This window comes from Melitaea cinxia, chromosome 28 (assembly GCF_905220565.1).
Source record: "Melitaea cinxia chromosome 28, ilMelCinx1.1, whole genome shotgun sequence".
Lineage (NCBI taxonomy): Eukaryota > Metazoa > Arthropoda > Insecta > Lepidoptera > Nymphalidae > Melitaea > Melitaea cinxia.
The window spans coordinates 7,086,306-7,091,715 of NC_059421.1; the positions used below are offsets into that span (position 1 = coordinate 7,086,306).

Here is a 5,410-nt window from a genome sequence, read left to right on the forward strand (position 1 = left end):
CTACGCATTCGTTCGCGCGCTTTCGCACGCAAGGGCGGAAGGGCTGCACTTCCCGCAGCGCCGGATCCAAGCGTTCCTCTAACTTTCGAAATTCTTCTTCTAACCTCAAAACTTTAACCATGGATATTTCCATAACCATGGGGTTCCGAGGTGTGACAGTGGTACCAGGGGTAGCGTTCCCCACCCTCTCCCCCCCATCCCCCCACGGTCCCGAAATTCGGTTTTACCTAATCTAAAGCTTTACCCAATTAATATTACCAGAAACAATGGAAGAGGCAGAGGAAAAATTAATAAGATTAAAAAGAACCCCTATTCTTCTCTACCAATAATGAGTAGTCTGGTAAAGCAAAAGCGGCTGCTGTTGAAAAAACTTTCAAATTAAAAGCATTAGCAAAGGATTGATTAAAAATAGATAATATATTTAGCCAAATAGCTTTAGAGTTAACTGACGAACCCACTGAAATTGCAGGTAATATTTATTATTTAAAATGTAAATATTGTTGATTAATTTCTAATAGTTTTTTTACTAATGTTTTTTTTTTACAAGGGATATATATTAATTGATATAAATTTATTTTTAATCGTTAATTTTTATACTAAGTTATAATACTGAAATTTTATTTCAATTTTTTTCATTCCACTAGAACCTAAGAAATAAAAGCCATAAAAATGTAACCAAAAAATTGTGAAGAAACAAGTCTAAAAACATAGTCTCGAATGGTCATCTACATCAATAGTGTCTTCGATATCTTCATCACCACCGTCATTGTTATGTAAACCTACGAAAATAAATAATGAAACTAAAAAAAACGAATTAATGACAGTACTAACTACATAGTTGGCTCAAAAAAAAGGAAAAAAATTAGTTCATAATCTACACCATACTACCTTGATCATCTTCATCATCACCATCAACTAAACGTAGAAAAATAAGAAAAATCAACTCGAATTTGAAGGACATAAATATGCGTATGGAAATAGCACATGAAGACAGTACATTAGCAACAATTGCTGATAATCCCTTTTCATCATCATCATAAATCTGAAACAGAAGCTGAAATGAATATATTAGCAGCTAGATCACCATCAACAAAAAACACTGTATCCAGTGGTAAGAAAAAAATATATATTGTTTTTAATTTATTAGGATATCTATACTTATTATAATTATTTACAAAATCATAATATAGATTCCATTCTGAAATTGTGGAGTGTTGTAATCGTGATAATATTTATCTATCAATATTTATATTTACATCAGTGTCACAATTTTGAAATTTAAATCATTGTGTTAGTTAAAAAAAAAATAATATATAATTTATTTTCAACAGATTCTTTGCTGGAATGTATCAAACATAATTATAACGGTCTATCAAAACAATTAGCAAATTTAAAAGGCCATATCTGCTGACGTTCCCAAATCCTATCTGAAATAAAAAAATAACAGTACTCAGCTGTTAGATTTCAGTTTATTAACAGATCCTGAAGGAAATCCAGTGGTCCAAAAATTAGAATTTCCGCTATCAACAATGGAAGATATTATTTTGATAAATTCAATGAAAAATTAAAAGGCCAAAAATGTAAAAATAAAATGGTAAGTTTTTAATAAACTATATTCTTATATACAAATATATGAAAGATCTAATATAGTTGCTCTATCTGACAATATTGAAATTGTCATATTTGATATAATTCTAATCTTAATAATTAATTAATCATACAAATAGTTATAATAAATTTTCTTTTCCAGAATAAACGTATATACTTTTCTCTTGATGGAAAAAATATTTTTACCCGTAATATGGGAAATATTACTCGTGTTTATATAACAAGAGATGACATATGTAGCAGTTAAAGCAACTTCAAAAAAAAGTTTTCAAAGATACGACTTTTTCACTTCTATAAAAAATATGTTAATCATTATATAGTGCAGAATTACTATCATTGATACCTAATTAATTATTTCTTAATTATATTATTTTATACCCAATAATAATTATTTTTTACTATTACTAATTTAATTACGTACATGATTAATTTAAATTTTGATTCGAAAAGAATCAAGAAAGTATTTTCGATAATAAATTCCATCAAGCATGGTCTGTAGTATTGAATAATGCTAATATAATAATAAAGATTGGGATGGGTACAGGGTATCCAGGATCAAAAACTGCCATCTAATGAAGATAAATAAAAACAACTATTTTTTTTTGCTGTGTAAAATATTTTGCCAAGCAAACAAAAAGAAAAATTAATTCATAATATTTAATAACAATCATTATTATTTTTAACTATAACATAAAAATAATTGATATTTAAAGTAAAAACAAAAATAAATAATACATTTGAAAAAATAAATGGAAATAAATATGTTTTTTTTTCAATCGGATAAGTTTTATTTCTGTTTAAGTGCACAATAAAGTGTATTGTTATGTTATGTTAAGTTAAATATATATAATATGTTATTTTAAATATACATAGTATGTTAAGTAACATAATATCATTTCTTTTTTTTTTTTTTTGACGTGACGTCTAATAAATCGATTAACGCCGGCTTCGTTACGATCATATGTATGCTTGTGCCGCATCTATCTGATCGGCCTATGCATCCGAGGAGATGTTTTGTTATGACGGTTGTCACGTTTAACTATCGTCTGTAAACCAACTTTGCAGACAACCAAGTTTTTTAATAAACAATTTTGTCAAGACTGTACATTCGTGTTTTATTTAAAAGGACCGCACTTTTTTTTTTTTTGATATCGCAGGGTAACCCATTTACGGGTGATATCCAGGATGCCAGGGTAGGCATTCCTAGACCGTATGTCGGCTTAGTACTTGGGGGTGCACTACCGACCGAAACCCCTGCGGGGGAGCCTTCAGCCGCTTTAATTGGAGGGTCTCGGATCTGCAGGCAACAGGATCCCTCCAGCGACAGGCTGGCCTCGGCGAAAAGACCAGACTTCTCCTCCATGGGACTGTCCAGCTCACCTCTGAACAATCCCGTCGATGCCATGTCTAGCAGGACCGGGTTCCCATCCCGGCCTGACATGGGCACAGGAGCGTTACTGGAAACGCATTAAGTAGCGCCTCCTACGCACCCCCGTTCGTCGCCTGCGGACGGAGGCCTCGTCGGCGGCCCCCTCTCTCATCCGCTCGTCGTTCTCCTTCTGGGACATTACTGTCTCGCAAAAGGAGACCATCGCCTTCCAGGACTCGTCGTCGCCGAGCATCGCGGTAAAAGGACCGCACTGGGCATACTCGATTTGGATCAAGCAACCAAGGACCGGACCGTGCATGCCTGATCAGGACTAGATAAGGCATGTAACGCAGATGATGTATCTGGACCTGACCAGGGAAACCTGATCAGGTCCAGATCAGGTATGACCTGAGATCAGGAAAACCTGATCAGGTCTTAAAACTTACTTAAAACAGTAACTTGTTTTTAACCGACTTCAAAAAAAGGAGGAGGTTACTCAATTCGACCGTATAATTTTATATATATATTTTTTTATGTATGTTCGGGGATAACTTCGTCGTGTATGAACCGATTTTGATAATTCTTTTTTTGTTGGAAAAGGGATATCCCTTGTGTGGTACCATGATAAGAAAACCAGAATCTGATGATGGTATTCCAGAGAAATCGAGGGAAACTCTCGAAAATCCACATAACTTTTTACTGGGTGTACCAATTTGATGACTTTTAAGTCCATCGAAAGCTGATGTTTATCATGTTAATGTAATAAATGTAATGTTTTAGTGTAATAACTGCTGGTAAACCAATAAATAAATAAATAAAATTTACACCTTAACATACCGTGCCTCGGAGAGCACGTTAAGCCGTCGGTCCCGGTTCTTATCATTTACACCTGATAGCGATCGTTACTCATAGTAGGGAATATATCCGCCAACCCGCATTGGAGCAGCGTGGTGGATTAAACTCTGATCCTTCTCCTACGTGGGGAAAGAGGCCTATGCCCAGCAGTGGGATATTACAGGCTGAGGCGTTACATCTTAACATTAGATACATTACAAACTTAGGTAATGTACCTTGACTTAGTCAAAATAGTCACAATATTAAGTTACTCGTTAATTATATAGATGTCTTCTCATTTGTGAGAAACTTTCAAATGATTACTGTGACTTGATCAAGTTAACAAATAGTTGAAAATTACAAACGATGTAATTACATAAATAAATATCAGTAATTACTAGAATAAACATTGAAAATTGAAGACTAACATTTGCGTTCTCAAGACAAGGGTGAAGCCTCGTGATTGGTATATTTTAAATCATAAGAGACGGCGGAAATCGTAGTGTTAGCGCTTATATCATTAGCTTACAAGTCTTTTTTTAATTACTATAAAAAGTAATATAGAAAACTGCATCTTACTCCGTAAAGAATTTAATAATTGTAATTGTTCTAAAAAAATAATAATTTACATTAACAAGTAAACTTCAAACAGCATTATTATTCATAAAGAATAAGCGCATGTACAACTCATAAGCTTATGCACAACTCAAAAATAACTTGTTAGATCTGACTCAATCATATATCAAGCACCAGCTTTCGAATAAAAAAAGAATCATCAAAATCGGTACACCAAGTAAAAAGTTGATTGATAACGCCCCCATTTTTGAAGTCGGTTGAAAAATCATATATCAATAAATCATAACAATTCTGAAAATTTTATTTTGATAAATTAATCGCTAAAGCTACAAAAAACACTACTTATAATAATTCCATCAATCTTTTTCCCGTCCACCTGTCCGTACCCATATCACTTTGAAGCTTTTACATGAACTTAATGGTTGACATAAGATAAGATATCATGCGAGTAAAAGCTTGTCAACTTTTTCGGAAAGAACTAAGAACATAATACAAATTTATTTTGTACTATACATCCTCTATGGATAAAAACCTACTTTGATGTTAGGTACCCATTTCTAAAATTAGTATTTTACGCCTCTATTATTCATAGCAAAGATTATGTTCCTCTTATGCTTCTGTAAATTACAGGAAGTACATATCCTTTAAGTCCGTTTGATTATTTAGGTACTAAGGGATGAAAATATCATGGTGACCGAGCTTTTTTATTAGTTTTTTTTATTTTATTTTGAACAAACATTGAGTGTCACGTTTATATTTTAATTTCAATTAATTGAAATGTTGGATTAATAGTAATCGTTTTTGAAGCTAAACATATTGAGATATTTTTTAAATGACTGTTCTTCTCAGAGAAATCTGCATTCTAAGTCATACAATATCCATCATAGTAAACTACTGATACACAAATGGTTGCGTTTAAAACCTGCTTAAGTAAGGTATATAATATTAATTTTATTCGGTTTGAAATTTTAATCTTATCCACCATATTTTTGACCAAGTTAATGCATCTTCATTTATTCCATC

At 32.5% G+C, this 5,410-nt stretch overlaps 1 long non-coding RNA gene across 1 annotated transcript; it reads left to right on the forward strand.

The window, feature by feature from the left end:
• Positions 1-260: 260 nt before the first annotated feature.
• Positions 261-1,580, forward strand: LOC123667535. The gene is made up of 3 exons (XR_006745441.1): positions 261-469; positions 645-1,111; positions 1,332-1,580. It is a non-coding gene; the product is annotated as an uncharacterized LOC123667535 (long non-coding RNA).
• The last annotated feature ends 3,830 nt before the right edge of the window (positions 1,581-5,410 follow it).